Raw genomic sequence first — 17579 nt, forward strand, 5'->3', positions numbered from 1 at the left:
TGGTATCAAATATGTATTTCCATCAAAAATTTAATGCTTATATTGAGACAAATTTAAAACCAACAAGCTTCTAATTTCTATTACTAACAATGCAGACATGTCATCATAAATGTCCATCATGTCCTCCAGTTGGGATTTACATTGACTCTTAGATGACTATTGGTCTGACCAAGCAGTTCCCAAAGTCAGCTATTGAACGTGATTAGACTGTCATGGAGGGTAGCACCATCAGGATGTCCAAGTGGCACCTCCATGTTCCATGGCAATATATATCTGAATCCTATTTGTACCTGCAGCCATTAAGGCATTTAATGCTAAAATCACCATGCAATTACTATACGGAATCCCACTGTGGATACAAGCATGGAGCTGCGATATGGAAAGAGTTCAGTCATGCTTTCTCTATAGTATACTCGGCTTACCTCACTCAGTCCCATATGCTGCGGTCTGTTTGGAGGTGGGCCAACATCTACTCCATACAAGAGCATGGTGCATGACCTTCCAATTCTGGATACGATTGTGCTTTAACAACTGTCACAAAAGCTTTACCTACCAGGCTCTTTCTTTCATAGCCAAAACCGAGTGGTGGTCCTTTGTTGAGGCGAAAATCCATGAAATGGGTCTATCCTTGGATGCATTGGTTTTAATGAATGCCAATGAGCTAAAGCTGACTATCAAAAAGAGATTGTATGATCTCGAGTATAGTCACCTGATGCAGCAGGCTAATAAACGCTGCTCTCCCTTGCACTTGGGTATATCATTAAAACCCTATACCATGGCCAAGTATTTCCATTTGGTCTTAGAACCCAAATTGCGACGAGCCCTGACCCTTGCCAGGTGCAATATTCTCCCTTCAGCTACCACTCAGGGCAGAATACAGAAAGTGCCTTTTAATGAAAGATTTTGTCCCTGCAGTTCAGCTTACGAAGAATCAATCCAACACGTGATATTACACTGCCCGTTACACAGTTTAGCCAGGAATAAATATCTAAACCCGTGGTTAAAACCCCCCATTGATAATATTAATCTATCAATTGTGGTAACGATGTTGGATTGTGGTTCTGCAAGTGTATTGGAAGCGCTGGCTAACTTTTTGTGCTCTGTCATCAGCAAACGGTTATAACTGTACTGGAGATTGTATCATTACACTGAGGTCGCCATTTTTCTGGTATATTGCTGCTGTTTTAATTATGCCATTAAAGGTTTATATATATATATATATCTGAATCCTACTTGCAGGAGGGCAAAAGGGGGAGACTTTGATCTCCATGCTTTTTCTAGGCCAGGGGTAGGGAACCTGCGGCTCTCCAGATGTTCAGGAACTACAATTCCCATCAGCCCCTACCAGCATGGCCAATTGGCCATGCTGACAGAGGCTGATGGGAATTGTAGTTCCTGAACATCTGGAGAGCTGCAGGTTCCCTACCCCTGTTCTAGGCCTTTCATCAGAAGTGTGATATTGCCACTGAGGATAAAAAGGAAACTGAACCACATGGATAATTTAATAATAAATAAACAGTAGCAAATATCCTGATAGGTTAGGTCAGCGTCCAAAGCATGAGCAATAATATAGTGTTCTATTATTGCCAGTGCTGAAGCCTAGTGCCTAATTTGTTTATTTAAAAAACTTTATCCTGCCTTTCCACTCAGTCAGGGTTCCCAAGGCAGCATACATAAAAACATTTGATTTAAAACGTTTACAATTATTTTGCATTTAACTAAAGCCACAAACAATATTAGAATCAGGGGTAATGGCCAATAATGTGGCCATGCCAAATTAAAAGTCTGATGAAAGAGACCAACACAGAGAGAGGTGAATCTCCTTCATGAGAGTTCCTAAGTTCTGGTGCCATGATTTAGAAAGCTCTCTGTTGGGTCACCACCTGTTAAGCATCAAATGGCTGGGTCAACCAGAGCAGAGTCTCAGAAGATAACTGGAATGTACAGGAATGTTTATGTATGAGAAGGTGGTACTTAATGCATGTTGGTACCAAGCCATACAGGGCTTTAAATACCAGCACCTTCAATTGAGCCCAGAAGCAAACTTGAAACCAGCGTAAATAGTGCAAAACTGGAGTGACATGGTCCCTACAACCAACTCCAGTCAACAATTCTATGCACCAAAACACAGAATCAGCTACTCAGACCTACGCTTAACAGAGCAGAATATCTGATGGACATTAGCCTGAAAGCCCCAAATAGCTCAGCCAACAGAATGGGTTTCAGCAAAGCACTGTGGATTATACATACACTAATTATACCACATGAATACTTGAAGCTTCCAATGAATTTTGTGGGGAAAGAATTTTCAACAGGAGACAAGGAAATGACATTCCCTGCTGGAATAAGTCATGTCTCGTGAGTAGAGATCTACTTTGAATTAGACTACCCGACATCTCCAACTGAAAGGATCTGGTAATAGGTGATCAGGAAGACCTCTCCATGAGACTCTAGTAAGCCACAGTCATTTTGAGTAGACAGCACTCACCCTGAAATACCAGAGCTTTGACTCAGTTAATAGCAGCATCATGTGTTCAAATTTCAACCTTTTCAAGTCATGCAGTTGTCTCAGAGATAAGATAGGGAGAAACTGGGGTGGGGATTCAAACTTATATTACAGCATTTTGGCTCAAGCCACTAAGTCAGTCAACATTCCTTATAGACAGATATTAAAAATTAATTGGGGCAAACTGGATCTTTTTAAAAGGGATCCATTTACAATCAAGTCTTGAAAAAAACAGGCAATCATTTGGTACAATAGTCTGCCCCAAATGCGAAAACTATCACCTCAGACAAGTCATACTCTGCATTGGCTCAAATTGTTTATTGTCGAGTTTAGTCAGCACTAAGGGCTCCATTGGGAAACCAGAAGAGCAGCTAAGCTAAGTAGAACTTCAAAACATTTTTAGATTGAGAGACAGAGAACACACTCCATTTGTACATGCTGATGTGAAAGGCTGATAATGGCTGTCATGCACTTTTAGAGATGATCTTGACAAACTTGCGTCTTTAAATATCAGAAAATGACTGCCAGGAAGTTGGACTCCACTGTGGGCTGACCACACACTAACCTCACTCTTCGCTGAGTAAGATTTAGGTATGGCCAATTTATAGCCCTAAATAAAATCCTCAGCTACCCTATCCGACCACTGATCTAGTGGCATATTCTCCACTCAGTGAGGTGTGGTGATTTTACACTGTGATGGAGGAGGGGACCAATGTGCAGTTGGCCATCCTCTAGAGGAAATTCCCTGAGCACCCCACATAGGGTTGAAAACCATATCCTCCTAAGCCAGATTTTATTAGTTAGCTATTCCAAAAAAACAATTCTGAGGAAAAGAAAGCTTCAGAATATACCCTCTCTCCATGAAAGCAAAAAGAGAAAACTGAGGGAGGCGGAAAATTCTGGAAAGAGACAAAGGGGAGAGGGAGCACTCCTAGTGCTTTGAATCGTCCACAAAGCTTTAAATTCTTCATCTCCACAGCTAGTCTGTACATGTGAGACCGTACAAACGCCATGAAGATGAACCCTGCCAAACTCAATGCAGTTTCTCTGGAGAACAGGAGGTTTTTTAAAGTCCTGACATCAGTTCACTTATGTTTTAATTGACCATTTTACATGACAAAACACTAAGGGTGTGTGTGTGGGGGGGGTGTAATTGCTCTCAGTAAATATCTGAAGGGCTGTCACTCAGAGGACGGCAGGGAACTGGGAGTTGTTCCTGTTGGCAGAAAAGGATAGGACACACAATAATGGCGTTTAAATTATGGGTGAAAAGATACTGGCTGGATATTAGAGAAAAATTGCAGTAACAGCTGTTCAACAGCGGCGGTGACTCCCCTCTCTGGCAGTCTTCAAGTAACAGCTGGACAAGTACTTCTCAGGGAAGGTTAGGCTGTTCCTGCATTGAGCAGGAGGTTGCACTAGATCAGTGGTGGCAAACCTTTGGCACTCCAGATGTTATGGACTACAATTCCCATCAGCCCCTGCCAGCATGGCCACACGGGCTGATGGGAATTGTAATCCATAACATCTGGAGTGCCAAAGGTTCGCCACCATGGCACTAGATGATCTGTATGCAAGGACGTAGGTAAGCGGGGGGGTGTTCCCAGGTTCAACCCCCCCATTACATGTCCGAAGCTCCGCCCCCTGTTTGTGGTTTTTTGTTTTTGGCCTGTAGGTGGTGCAGCTTTTAGTCTAGCTCAGGGGTAGGGAACCTGCGGCTCTCCAGATGTTCAGGAACTACAATTCCCATCAGCCCCTACCAGCATGGCCAATTGGCCATGCTGACAGAGGCTGATGGGAATTGTAGTTCCTGAACATCTGGAGAGCCGCAGGTTCCCTACCCCTGAGCTAGCTGCTAGCAGCATCAAAATTTCAGGGATCTTTTAGGAGACTCTCCTGATGATATCACCCATGTTTGGTGAAGTTTGGTTCAGGGGGTCCAAAGTTATGGACTCCCAAAGGGGGTTCCTCCATCCCCCATTGGGGATAGAAGATGGGGGCTACACTTTTGAGGGTCCATAACTTTGGACCCCCTGAACCAAACTTCACCTAAACCTGGGTGGTATCATCCTAAAGATACCCTGAAAGTTTGGTGCTGCTAGCTTAACAGCAGGCACCCCGCAAATTTCCCAAGATTCTCCTTTTAAATCCACCCCCTTTGGCATGGATTTAAAGGGAGAATCTGAGATCCCTAGTTTAAACATTGAAAGTGATGCTGTTTCAGGGTGGGAAATAATCCATCCCAAAACAGCATCACTTTCAATGTTGTTTTAACTGGGGACCTCAGATTCTCCCTTTAAGATGGATTTAAAAGAAGAATCTGGGCTCCCTAGTTTAAACACCATTGAAAGTGATGCTGTTTGGGGGTGGATTCCAGCATCACCTCAGGGGATGTAAAACTCAGATTTTTGCACTGGGCTCCATTTTCCCTAGCTACGCCTCTGCCCGGAGGGGAGGGCCGAAAGGACTGCCAACTGCCAGCTGGGAGCCCAGCCAGTGGGAGGGGGCGGGGCAGGGCAGGGCAGGGCAGGGCGGGCAGGGAGTCTGCCATCCCCAGCCTCAGAGAGCTGCTTTTATAAGCACTGAGGCCGGGGGTGGGGCTCGGGGAGGCGTGGCCACACCCCCAGGGGTGAGTGGGATGTGGCCACACACCCCAAACCCACCCCATAACAAATCTATAGCTATGTATGTATGGCCCCTTCCAGCTTTATGTTCTAGTCTACATTCACAGCATCTGAATCAGCAATCACCTTTTCCGGGTTCCTCTCATCTTCCCAGTCTCCCTTTGACTTTTGGGGTCCCACAGAATTTTGATGAGCTACATGACACCACAGCTTATTTCGAGTAAGTGTTATGATACCAACATTATTTACCACTTTCAGCTAGATCAGATAAAATGGAAATGGGAAAGGTAAGGCCAATAACCTGAATCCAGACAATATTTAGACATTTCTGAATTATAACACTGCTAATTTGAGACTAGGGAGCAGTTTGATAGCTTGATCAACAGGTGAAAGCCAAGCTTTGGTTGGCATGCCAATACAACCTGTTACTGACAAGCACTGTCTATACCCTTTCTCATGAAAAGATGAAAGGAGGATCAAACCACCATATTTTCCTCTTCCCCCATATCCCTTCAAGAGTTTCTTAAAATTAAAAAGCTTTACTTATATGCCAGCTTCTTCAAAATGATTATTGTCTGTGCTGATAAACATAGCACATTGATTTTTAAAAGCTTTTTTATTATTCTGGATGGCTATTAGCAACACTTTCACTTTTCCACAGTTGTACCTGCCATTTTGTAGGGTCTGTGCTGCCATGGAAAACAAAATGGTGGGCACAACTGAATTGTTTCTGCAGGGCTTGCAAGACGGAGCTATTCCGCCAAGTTTTTACATCTGGCCAGCCAGACTGAACTGAATCGTGGATACAGCGCGGGGGGGGGGGGGGGGGTGTCGCCATCTGTTGGTATTTCTGGTTTTATGATAATTGGTTATTTATGATTACTGATGTTTTATATTGTTTATGTTGTTGTTGTTCGCTGCCCTGAGCCCTACGGGGAGGATGGAATATAAATCAGAAAAAAAAAACTGTGGAAAAAAAATTGTTGCTAATAACAGTCCAGAGCCATAAAAATGCTTTTTAAAATCAACATGCTATGTTTATCAGCACAGACAATGATTGTTTTGACAAAGCTGTCATGTAAGAAAGACTCATTAATCTTTAAAAAAATCTGCACTCCTTTACGATGCAGTCGTGAACTATTGCAATTTCCACCATAGCACGCACAACCACACTGTAATATTTTCATTAGAAAGGGCATAGCAGAGTTTGGTGGGTTTTCATGCTGTGTGGCTGTGGTCTTGCAATTTTAGCTCCTAAATTTTGCCTCTGTTCATGGCTGGCATCTTCAGAGAAAGACACAGTAAGATGTGGAGAAATACATCGTACCATGACGTGCCTCTGAAAATGCTAGCTATAGATGCAGGCAAAAAGTTAGGAGCAAAATCTACCAGACCACAGCCACAAAGCTCGGAAATACCACAACACCCAGTGTAAAGATTCCTGTAAAGAAAGCCTTTGACAATGCTTTACTATCTGGCTATCAATATCAGTACTGGGATCACATCTGGATTGGAATGCTGCACTACACTTATGAAAAGTTGCATTTGAAGACTATTTGGAAGTTTCCATTAGTCCAAAACAAATCAGCATGTCTGCTGCCTAGCAAGTTATTGGGAACCTACCTTGTCAGTATTTCAGAGCACTACACTGGTTATTTTCTTCTGAGCATAGTTTATAGCACCAATTATTATCTTTAAATCTCAAAATCTGGAGCAAGGACACTTACGTAACAGCGTCCTCCCATAAGAGTCAATCTACCAATAAAGATCATCAGGAGAAGCTGTTCTTGGCGTGGCCTTCTTTTAAGAGATATGATAAGACAGCAGATAGGGATAAGAGCTGTTCTGTGATAGAAAGGGTGAGACTACCTGCGGGTGCCTGGGGAAACTTTTCCAGTCCATCAGACAGAGAGGGGGGGGGGAGGGAGAGAGGGGAAAGGGGGGAGAGAGGGGAGGGAGAGAGAGAGAGAGAGAGAGAGAGGGCGCACTACTAATTTGTATTAGTTAGGGATATTGATTTTGCTGCTGGCTATTGGAATTTATTATACTTTAAATTACTGTAAATTGTGGACATTTATTGTGGTCCATGCTGTTGGTCTTGTTTTGCTTATGCTGCCTCAGAAGGCTAAGAATAATTACACAGTACAGTTTTTTAAATAAGAGCTTGCATCAACAGAAATGCTTCCACAGAGAAGGATGGAACTGACTTTTTCACCTATTCCTTCCCACTGCAGCCCAAAGGGCCCTTAAAATGGTCCATTGGGCACTTGCCATGAATTCTCCTGGTGGGCTAGGAGGCTATCTTGGGATCGGTGTTTTCTTATCCTTCTGTTAGGGAGGTAGGACTAATTTTTCAACTTCCTGTCCCTGGCTCTGTATCCATTTTAGCTCCAGTGACCGAATGTCAAAAGCAGTAACTAAAAATAAGGTAACTATGGAACAGGAAGTAACGAACATAGAAAAAACATTCATAACAGTTAAACACAAAAAATTCAGATTTTTACTTAACTTTACCACACTTTTTTGGAACACGCTCTGCGAATAATGATGACTATGGGGAGGGCCAAGATGGCCTCCTAGCCTGTCAGGAGAAGGACCCTTCACGGTAAGTGCCCAATGGACCATTCTCTTGGAGGCGAAGGCCATCTCGGGATGGGACCTCTTAGAGCAGCGTCCCAAGAGGAGAGGGTCGTCAATCCCCCAGCATGTGTTCCAAGACTTTCTGCCCAAAGGCCTTCTCTGCCACTGCCCAGGAGTATAACCTACAATGTTTTATGAAGGAGGATGCAGAAGACCATATGGCAGCCCTACAGATTTCTTCCACTGAGACATGTTTAAGCAGAGCAGCATTGGTGGCTGCACATCTGATGGAGTGTGCGGTAAAACCATCGGGTACTGGTACCCCAACTGCTTTGTGTGCTTCCACGATGCACTTCTTAAGAGCAGAACTAATGGCCATGGAAGACGTCTGGTTACCTAGGTTAGGCGGGGCCACATTAATGAACAAACTTTCTGTTGTGCGAATGCTATCTGTTCTAATAATAAAGGTTTTAAGTGCCTGGTGTACATCTAGAGTATGCCAAAGCCTTTCTACGCTTTGGGCAGAAATTTGAGATAATAATTTCTTGTTGAAGATGGGATTGAGATGCGACCTTAAGTGGAAAGGTCAGGCCCATGGGTAGGACAACCCAATCTTGGTGAAAAATGCAGAGTTTTTTATTGACCGATAGTGCCCGTAATTCTGAGACCCTTCTAGCCAACCTCACTGCAACTAAAAAGAGTACTTTCATACAGAGCCATTTGATGTGTACAGATTGCACTGGCTCAAATGGAGATCATGTCAAGGCATTGAGAACTGAGTGCAGTCGCCAGGTGGGAAAACGGTGCACAGTAGGCGGTTGAAGGTGTTGTATTCCCCTGAGGAACCTGATGACATCAGGGTGCTGGGATGCCCTCATTCCTTGGTATAGTGGCCAAATGGTAGTCATTGCAGCTACTTGTCTCCAAGGAGTGGAGCCTCGCAGGCCAGTGTCTGTGCTGTCTTGCAGAAAATCCAAGATGTTCGAAATAGATGGAGATGTTGGATTGACTTTCTTCTGTCTGGCCCACCTAACGAAGGCTTTCCATGTGGAGTTATAAATTCTTGTTGTAGAAAGATGATGAGATGCCAGTAGAGTGTTGGTGACTTGTGTGGAATAGCCTTTTGCTGTCAGTTTGGATTGTTCAATGCCCAGGCAGTTAAACACAGCCAACCTGGATTCGGATGTCATACAGGACCCTGGTATAGGAAGTTTGGGATCTGAGGAAGAGTGAGGTGTGGTCTGGAAGTCATCTCCATGATAGCCAAGAACCAGGGACGCCTGGGCCAAAGTGGTGCCACTAAGATGACCTGTGTGTGTTCCAATGCTATCCTCCTCAGGAGTCTCAGAATAAGTGGGAATGGAGGGAAGCCATACAATAGTGTCTGTGGCCATTGGGATGTCAGTGCTTCCACCACATAAGTTTTTGTATGACAACACCTGGACAGGAATGTGGTCAGTTGTGCATTCTCTGCACTGGCGAATAGGTCAACTGTTGGTAAGCCGAAGGTGTCTACCACAAGTTGGAAGATTTGTCGGTTGAGAGTCCACTCTGTCTCGAGGATTGTCGTCCTGCTCAGTCAGTCTGCACATGTGTTCATTCCGCCTTGGATGTGTTCGGCTTGGATAAACAAAAGGTGCTTCTCCAACCAAGCAAGGATCTTGGACGCTTCCTGATGAAGTTGGGATGAGTGTGATCCCCCCTGGTTGTTCAAGTAGATCTTGGTTGCCACGTTGTCTGTATGTGTGAGTACATGGTGGTTCCTGATGAGTGGCTCGAAGGGTTGTAGCGCTAGGAAGACTGCACGAGTCTCCAGAAGATTGATGCCAGACTATAATGCTGAAGACAGATGTAGCTTCCACAGAAGTGACCATAGAGCCTCCAATACCAACTCATAGAACAGAGACTACACAGAGGAGGAGGTGTGCTGTTGTTTGGGAAACTAAAAAACAGCTAGTCGTCCCCAGAAGTAAAAAATGCAACTGTCAGAGTTAGCAGACAAACAATGTCAGCCCACTTAGGCATTTATGAAACCAGAGAGAGGCTGCAAGCTAGAATTTATTGGTCTAACATGGGGAAGGACATTGGTGAGTTCTGCAATCCTGTCCTGGTGGGCAAGACAAAGGATAAAGTTAGAAATTCTTTGCATTCTTCAGGTGGAAGAATTTCCAGGACTCTACGGATCCAGACTATAACTGCCCTGGCTACTGAGGAGGATGTGGCAAGAGCTCTCATAACCGAGGCCAGCCATTCTGAGGGACACCTCTTATCCAAAGTGTCCTTAATATTCTTCTCTTATCCAAAGCCTCCTTAGTATTCCCCTCGATGTCCCTTGAAACCAGTTCCCCCAGTTGGAGGGTTGCCACGGGGCATCTACTAGAGCAGGGGTAGGGAACCTGCGGCTCTCCAGATGTTCAGGAACTACAATTCCTATCAGCCCCTGCCAGCATGGCCAATTGGTCATGCTGACAGAGGCTGATGGGAATTGTAGTTCCTAAACATCTGGAGAGCCGCAGGTTCCCTACCCCTGTACTAGAGGCACTTGTAACATCCTGTTAACATATTCAGGAACTATATACATTTCTTAAGTATGAATGGCAGGTCCTTACTGGAGGTGGGGCTAGCCCACTCCCTTCTAAAGTGGTGATGAAAAAATTCAGGTAGTGGAAAAAAAATATTGGTTGGCATCCTTATGGGGGAAAATTTCCTTATTTCCCATAGGACATCCCAAAATAGGTTTGGATGTAGCAGTGGAGCCCAAGGGGTCCTGCATCCTCAGGATCTTGTAGATCTAATGCCGCTATGGTTTTAGAAACAAGGAACTGAAGAACCTCTAACTTGAAGAGGCACAAAAAACTGCTCAGTTAACTCAGCAGGAATATCCTCCAAGTCAGAGAAATGATCCAAATGTTCTCTTTCTCCTTCCCCTCACTGCCATCCTCTCCTCCAGGATGCATAATGGGTCCTGGTAAGACACTCTATATCAGTTCCCAAAGGACCTGGGAGGGGATCTGGAGGTGGATTTGTAACGTTGGTGTGGGCCAGTACTACAGACTCTGTAGTTATGTATCTCATTCCACACTGTTCTCCTTAAGAATTCAGCAAAACCACTGGATAGACGTTCTGTCAGGGTACAGGATCACTTATGAGTAGGGGAGGTTGCACATTGTCTACTTCCTCCTCACTCCCCCCTGTCATGCTCTGATCTTGCCTGCACGAGGTGGAAGGCTCTGGGACCTCCGTGTCTGCAGCTTCCACCTTGGGATAAGGCAGTGGGCTCTGCGGGCCTACTGTGATTGTTGGTGCACCCAGTAAGAAAGTGGGTGCTGAAGATCAGGTACGTGCTATTTTTTCCATTCCAGAGGTGCGCTCCCAGACCTAGGGTTGGCCTGAGGGCTTCCCGGGTGGGTCTGGTTGAAGATCAGGTATGCGCCATTTCTTCCTTCCCAGAGGCATGCTCCCAGCCCTAGGGTCGACCTGATGGCTTCCCAAGAGGGTCAGGTTGCCCTGCTCTGGGTCAGCCTACCGGCTTCCCGAGTAGGTTTTTGTCAAGGGCGTCCTTGAGGTTGTCCTTGCCACCTTTGGAAACCAGCCCTCCCAATTGGAGGGGTAAAACTGGGTCATTGACCAGAGGAACCTGCAGCATGAGATAGACATTTTCTGGAACCACATAAAGTGTGTTAAAGATAGAAGGCATCCCCTTTGTTATAAGTGCCATGCCAATTTGATGGGGGGGAAACTCCTTATTCTCTTCCTCCCCCTCGCTGACTTCTCCTTTCTCTGGATTGTGGAGAGGGTCCCAGCTGGGGGGGTCTGATCCTGATTCTGCAGGAACTGGGAGAAGAGGGAGATCTAGAATAGTGACTAGGGAGAAGGAACGAGTCACCATCTTGGAGATAAAAATTAGGCGGGAAAAATCACGGCTTAGCAGCCCGCATCCACAAAAAAACAAACACAACTCCCCTCCCTCACTCTGACTAAACCACATGAGGGAAGGAAGCAGAAAGAAACAAACACTGATGAAAATGACAACGAACAAGACAGAAAACACAGAATAAGAACACTTCACGCTAGGAGACTATGTGAATAGCTGCTCTACCTCATGAGGCAGGAAAAATACTGAGGGAAGATGACTGCTGAGCCTCAGGACAGGAAGTAACAGAAAATTATTTCCTGCCTCCCTAACAACGGGGTGGGGAATAACCCAAACAAGATGTCCTCCGCTTCCAGGAGAACAGAATTTTAGGGGTATTTTAGGTTATAGAGAAAGACAGAGGAAAGAAAGTAATAATATTCAGCAGTTAGAAACTGTTCTGCCCAAGACAATGTTCTGGTGGATTCAAGGCAAGGTATGTTCAGAAACATACTGCTTCTGAATACAAGTGATAAGAGACAAAAAAAAATGGGCAAGCCTGTTGCTTGCATGTGATGCTTGCGGCCTTCTCAAAAAAATCCAGCTGGCCACAGCTGCAGACAAACTGAACTAAATAAAATTTCCACTATGTCCAGCCAAGGCTGTATTATGTTCTCAGGTATGAATCCAGGCAGGTGGCTGCACAACAGACAAATAATTAACCACCATCTTTTCTTATACTAGGAAAAGGACATTACAGTTTTGCTTTGTTTCATATGGACATAGCAAATATTGTTTTAATCACAAAATCATCTCCAATGCCTGGTTTAATTCAAGTAACCAAAAACTACCCCAAGATTAAACTAAACAAGACCAAGATCAACTTTCATCTGCCAGACTTGTACAACAAGAGGCTCAATTACATCCTTGAAAATCTAGACATCGTCATCACAGTGTCTTGGCTAGAGAAGCACAGTTCAGCAACTTTAAATGGAAATTGTAGTAAGTACACCCCCCCACACACAATGCACACACCAATCATCACTGAAGAAAAAGAGAAAACAAATATACAAGCTCTTTCCGCAACAGAATGATGCTTAAAAATGGGGAGGGATGTGGGTAAACAGGGGAAACATTTCTAAAACAGCCTTATTCATTCTTTGCTGTACAGAGGACAGGGCAATATACCTAGTTTCCCCCCTCCCATTTTTTTATTATCACAACAACCTTGTAAGGTATATTTGATAATATAGAGGTGGCCAACCTATGGTGCTCCAGATGTTCATGGACTACAATTCCCATCAGCCCCTGCCAGCCCGGCCAATTGAGTTTCACATTTGAGTTTCCCTGTTGCTGGTGTGGCTACCAATGCAGTGCAGTGCCAACAGGACTTCCATGCGGCAGGATGTATGCTTTTCTCCTTATAACTCCATATAAAAGGTGCTACAGACTGGCTTAAAAAAAGTTTTAGTTTTTTTTTTTTTAAAGAAAGCTGTGGATTCAAAGAACCTAATATACAAACTGTTATGTTGTTAAAATGATATAATAATATTCAACTGCCATTTTTAAAGCTTCCTGATGGTGGTATGAAGAAATGGTCACTGAAGGTTCATGCACAATGCCTGCTGTATGGGTAAGACCAAGAAAACCCAAACTTCTACTGGAGTAGGGGAACATCTGCATGGGTGTTTTCCAGCTGCTGCTCAGGGAAGGCAGGATGAAGAATTTCATCACTTCCTGGGCGGGGGTTGGACACCCCTCCCTTCTCCAGTTAGTATCCTGCCTTGCCAGGGACGGCAGTACTTCTGCGCAGCTCTGCAGAAATCTACTTTTTACTCTCCTTGATCCATTTTTCCTGCGATATTCCCAAAAACCTTGGGAGGGACACGAACGGTCCATTGGTAGACTTACCCTGAAGAGGCCTTCTCCTGGACAGCGACGAGGGCATCCTGATTGGGTGATTTCCCAATCCATTATCAGGGAGGCAGGAACAACTTTTTTGTTGCAACTTCCTGTGGTGGGTTGGGCATCCAATTTGCCCCCAGAAATTTGACTAACATAGCAGTAACTAGTAAAATAGAGAGTCATTAAACATGCAACACAACAGGAAGTAACAACACAGCAAACTGTAGAACATAAACCTTAACCTGAGTTCCTAATACTCATTAATGCTGGCTTTTTTGTTAACTATAACTTGATATATATATAACTGAGTAAGCTCCGGGGGGGGGGGGGGCAGGATGCCCTCGTCGCCGTCCAGGAGAAGGCCTCTTCAGGGTAAGTCTACCAATGGACCGTTCTCCTGGAGGCGACCTCGGGCATCCTGATTGGGACCTCCCCGAGCAGTGTCCCTTATGGGGTGGGCTTCTTAGTCCCCGAATACGTGCTCTAGCACTCTGTGCCCAAAGGCAACCTCGTTAGCTGCTAAGGTGTGTAACCTATAGTGTTTTGTGAATGAGGTTGGGGAAGACCAGGTGGCCGCTTTGCAAATGTCCTCGATGGGGATGTGGCGACGGAGAGCCGCATTGGTAGCCGCACTTCTTGTCGAGTGCGCTGTGATGCCTGAAGGCACAGGAAGTTTTGAGGCCCTATATGCCTCCGTTATGCAGGATCTTATGGCAGAACTGATGGACGCTTTTGACATGGCACAACCTAGGTTAGGTGCCAAAACGTTGACGAACAGGGTTTCAGTTTTTCTGATGGGTTCGGTTCTAATGATAAAGGCCTTGAGTGCTCTACGGACGTCCAGTTTGTGCCAGATTATTTCTTTCGTGTTGAGAGGGAAAGGGAAAGAATGTAGGCAGGACTATCTCCTGTTTCATGTGGAAAAAGGATCCGACCTTAGGAACGAAGGATGGGTCTAGTCTTAACACTACTCTGTCCTTGTGGAAGGTGCATAACTGAGAGTTAATTGATAGAGCGCGTAGTTCTGATACTCTTCTGGCGGACGTGACAGCCACTAGGAGGAGAAGTTTCATACGGAGCCATTTTAGTCCTATGGATTGAATTGGTTCAAATGGAGGCTTTGCTAGGGCCGTACTCAGACGCCACGAAGGGAATCTATGAACTACTGGGGTTTGTTTCTGTCTAACTCCCTTCAGGAACTTGATCACGTCAGGATGTCTAGAAGCCGGGGCTCCCTGAAGGTGGGGCCAGACCGTAGACAGGGCTGCCACTTGTCTTCTTAGGGTTGAGCTTCTCAGACCCCTGTCGAAACTGTCTTGTAAAAACTGTAGTACTTGAGGTACCGTGGGACGGAGTGGATTAGTACGATGTTTGTCAGCCCACTGAACGAATGTCCTCCAGGAAGAGTTGTAGATTCTAATGGTAGAGGGTTTGTGAGAAGTGATGATGGTATCGGCTACCTTCTTGGAGTACCCCTTGTTAATTAAGGATTCCCGTTCAAGCTCCAGGCGGTTAAGCAAAACCATTGAGGATCGGGATGATGAACTGGGCCTTGTGTCAGCATGTCTGCTGGAGTGGGGAGAGGTAGGGGTGGGGCGACGGATAGTTGCAGAATGGAGGAGAACCATGGTCGTCTGGGCCACCATGGAGCCACTAGGATGACTTTCGCCTTCTCCTTCCAAATCTTTCTCAGAAGTTTGAGGATGACGGGAATGGGGGGAAGGCATAGAGGAGTTTGGGTGGCCAGCTGACATCAGAGCATCTGTGTCCCTGGCTCGAGGGTGGAAGTACCTGGTGATGAATTGTGGAAGTTGATGGTTTTCTGCCGATGCGAAGAGGTCGATGGCTGGGTTGCCGAAGGTTTGACTTATCAGTTGGAAGATTGCCGGGTTCAGCTTCCATTCCGCTTCCAGAACAGTCTGTCTGCTTAGCCAGTCCGCTTCCACATTTAGATTTCCGCTGATGTGTTCCGCTGTCAGGGACAGGAGATGAGATTCTGCCCAGGTGAGGATCCGGGCTGCTTCCTGATGGAGGCGTGCAGATCGAGAGCCTCCTTGATTGTTGACATGGGCCTTGGCCGCAATGTTGTCTGTTCTTATCATGATGTGTTGGTTCTGTATGAACAGTCGTAAATAGTGGAGGGCCAGGCGAATGGCGATCATCTCCAACAAGTTGATTGGTAGTTGGGATTGATGTGTGGTCCAGGTGCCTTGTGCCAGGTGACCCTGGCAGGATGCTCCCCAGCCGCGAAGGCTGGCATCGGTGAAGATCTGAATTCGATTTTCTGGTAGGTAAACCTTGCCTGAGCATAGATTCTTGTGGTGGGCCCACTACGTAAGGCTGTTCTGGAGTTGAGAGGTGAGAACAATCGAGAAGTCCTGTTTCTGCATTATTTGCTGTTGGTGAGGGCGCAGCACTTGCTGTAGGGTGCGTGCATGAACTCTCGCCCATTGCAGCATGTCTATGACAGAGATGAACAAACCCATCAGTTTGGCAAGCTGTAGAATGGAGGCTCTTCTGGCTGACCTGAACAAGGAGACCATTCTCTGAATCTTTACTGTTTTGTCGTGAGGGACGAACAGGGCATTGTGTGTCGTGTCGATGACTGCCCCCAGATGGCGCATGCGGGTGCTGGGGCTCAGGGAGCTTTTCTGGAAGTTGATGAGAAAGCCGTGCCGTGTCAGAGTTGATATGATGGTTGAGAGATCCTGTGTGTTCTGTCGCCTGGATGGGGACCTCACCAGGATGTCGTCCAGATAGGGGTGGACGTGGATCTCCTGTTCTCGGAGGGCTGTGATGGGCGCCAGGAGGAACTTTGTGAAAACTCTGGGGGCTGTGGCCAGCCCGAAGGGGAGAGCTTTGTATTGGAAATGGTGGTTCCCGACGGCGAATCTGAGAAAGGCCCTGTGAAGGGGATTGATCGGCACGTGAAGATAGGCCTCTGTCAAGTCCAGAGATGAAAGGTAATCTCCTGGGCGAAGGTTCTTGACAATGGATCTGAGGGTCTCCATTTTGAAGCGGCGTAGCCGGATGTGTCTGTTCACAAATTTCAGGTTCAAGATGGCTCTCCATTCTCCGCTTCGTTTGGGAACTGTAAAAAAGTGGGAGTAAACTCCGCAAAAACGTTGTGAGGAAGGAACTGGTTCGATCGCTTTGATTTTGAGGAGATGGTGAATGGCGTCTAGCGTTCTTTTTCTTTTTATGGGATTTTTGTGGACCGGAGATTGATAGAAGTGGGGTTTTGGTGTGCGGAAGAACTTGATGAGGTAGCCTGATGTGACCACCTCCCTGGTCCAGCGGTCGACATGTCCGCCCGTCCAATGGTGCTGGAAAGATCGGAGGCGGCCGCCGACCGGGATGTCCGGTTGGTCAGGATCTAGCTGACCGGTCGGGTTGGAAGGGCTTGCCTCCTCTTCCTGGCTGTCTGAAGTTAGTGGGACGAAAGGAAGAATTATTGGAGGTATTGTTGTTGTAGCTGCCGTAAGGGCGTCTGCGGAAAGAGTTTTGGTTAGGCCACCTTCTACCATCATTGGAGGTTCTGGCCAGTGTGCGTTGGGACCTAAAGGTAGTGTGGGCTTTTGAAGAGGAGGGGCCCTGGTCGGATCTGACGAACCTGGGCATGGTCTTCTTGTGCCCCTTTGACTCGACAAGCACCGCGTCCAGCTCTTTACCAAAAAGGCGGGTGCCGTGGTAGTCATAAGAGGCTACCACCTGTTTTGAGTGGAAGTCTGCCTGCCATTGACGTAGCCAGGCTTGTCTTCTAGCCACTACTCCAAGACCTAGGATGCGGGAAACTAACATGAGGGCATCAAAGGTGGAGTCTGCCCAATAGGAGACTGCCATGAGCATTCTTTCTACGCCCTCTCTGATTCCCTGGAATTCAGGTGGGATGATGGCAAGAATTCTGCGGGCCCAAACGATGGATGCCCTTGCCATGGTGGAGGATGGTGCTAATGCCCTGATGGTAAGAGCAAGTCTGTCATGAATTCTCTTTAGAAAGGCATCAATTCGCTGGTCAGAGGGGTCCCTGATTGTGCCCTCCCCGTCCTTGGTGACGAGTCCTCCGGATTGGAGGGCAACTACTGGTGCATCGACTAGTGGTGTTTGGATG

The 17579-nt window shown here is 46.2% G+C and overlaps 1 protein-coding gene across 1 annotated transcript in view; it reads right to left on the reverse strand.

The window, feature by feature from the left end:
* NCKIPSD (NCK interacting protein with SH3 domain) overlaps positions 1–17579 on the reverse strand; it is a 140144-nt gene that overhangs the window by 68117 nt on the left and 54448 nt on the right. The gene's annotated exons all lie outside the window — the stretch shown is intronic.

Source organism: Sphaerodactylus townsendi, linkage group LG03 (genome assembly GCF_021028975.2).
Source record: "Sphaerodactylus townsendi isolate TG3544 linkage group LG03, MPM_Stown_v2.3, whole genome shotgun sequence".
In the NCBI taxonomy this organism is placed as follows: Eukaryota; Metazoa; Chordata; class Lepidosauria; order Squamata; family Sphaerodactylidae; genus Sphaerodactylus; species Sphaerodactylus townsendi.